The 1,523-nt window shown below is 39.1% G+C and overlaps 1 non-coding gene across 1 annotated transcript; it reads right to left on the bottom strand.

Moving 5' to 3' along the window:
* Nucleotides 1-227: 227 nt before the first annotated feature.
* LOC128074126 (U6atac minor spliceosomal RNA) lies at nucleotides 228-355 on the bottom strand. Its single transcript, XR_008202993.1, has one exon. It is a non-coding gene; the product is annotated as a U6atac minor spliceosomal RNA (small nuclear RNA).
* Between the last annotated feature and the right edge of the window lie 1,168 nt (nucleotides 356-1,523).

Below are 1,523 nucleotides of genomic sequence, written 5' to 3'. Positions count from 1 at the left end.
AACCGTATTCTCAACCCAGGCAGCAATATCTTTCTATGCTTCAGTGGCACAGATAGGTTTACCTCTGTCCTGCCTGTTCTGCTTCCATTGCTGTAACCACCTCCCTATGGCATTTGCCACCATCCTCAAATCAACGTTGAGGTAGGGCACTGACCACTTCTCTCATTAACAATATCTAAAGACAGCTCGATGTCCCTCGCTTCTATGAATTGGCTCAGTTCACTGTCTCAAAAACATGGTTAGATGGCATGAAGTAGGTGATAGTGACTTAATCTTACACATGTTGCGCAGGCAACTAAGACATCTTCCATCTTCGTCAAGGGAAGTGCTAACCTTTTCTTCTTTCATATAACATACTAGGACAGAAGTTTACTCAGGCACATCCTCAGCTGCTAGCTCTGTTAATAAGATAGTAAGAAAACATCTGAGTGATACCCAATTTGGTACTGTAAGTCTAGTCATATTCAATATATGAACTATTACGATTACAGATTAATAACTAGCACACTGCCCCATTTGTCTAGTGGCATTCGGTGAGCTACTCATGAGCCCCTCATTCTTCATCTAGCAGCATTGAGTCAGAACTCACATGGCTAGCTTAGGAGATGGTACAGTTTATTGAAGCAAAGGATGCACAAATTCTTTGGATTGCTGGTGATAAATTTACTGTCAGCAAAGCTTGTGCAATGAATGAACTGTAATACAGCCTGACCACCAGCATGCTGACTTATAAATCAACTCTATAGAGATTTCTAAGTTTCCAAAGAAAGCACTCGGCATAATTGAGTGTGTGAATCTTACCCAGCAGGCTGCTCTGTAGGGAGAAAGGTTCAGCTCATCGACTGATCACTGAAGTCAGAGGCGTTCTTCCAATTTATCTGTGATGGTATCTTCCCTGATGTACCGATGTACCCCCTGTCTTCAGCCATTTTTTATACTATTTCTTATTATACAGATGGAACTTGACTGGCTCGTGTCATGCCTTTATTTTTGATTGCTGTGAAATTCTCTCAATTTTATTTAAAAAATATAGGCTAAAACATTCAGACTGCACGCTCAACAAGGGGTGATCACACTTGGAGGTGGGTAGCTTTTGGGATGAAGCTTATAATGAGCTCATGTTGAGCAACAGATGCAGATGGATAGACAGATTGGGTTGGGGTATATTATCTTGTAGTATGGGAGTATGTTGTCTGAAGGGGCTGTGAAATCTTCATCACTGGAAATTCTTAAAGAGAGATGAAGTCATCTGCTCAGAAAGTTTTATCTATATCTCATTTTTAAGGTTGGATCAACTCTTATAAGTGTGATGAAAGATATGAACACTCTATCAAACTTAGTTACATTATGGTTAGTCTTTACTTCAATTTCTCTTATGTGTTTATTATTTTGAACAATATTTTGGTATATATGCCCATTGGCAATGATAGAGCTATCAAGAAAATAAAGCAATAAAAACATTCCAAGCAGTAGAGGCAGCATGACTGCAATTTTTTTCCAATTTTTACTTTGAAGAACTTTAG

The sequence above is a fragment of the Tympanuchus pallidicinctus genome, unplaced genomic scaffold, assembly GCF_026119805.1.
Source record: "Tympanuchus pallidicinctus isolate F22 unplaced genomic scaffold, pur_lepc_1.0 scaffold8, whole genome shotgun sequence".
NCBI lineage: Eukaryota > Metazoa > Chordata > Aves > Galliformes > Phasianidae > Tympanuchus > Tympanuchus pallidicinctus.
This window is presented reverse-complemented; position numbering and strand designations above follow the sequence as displayed.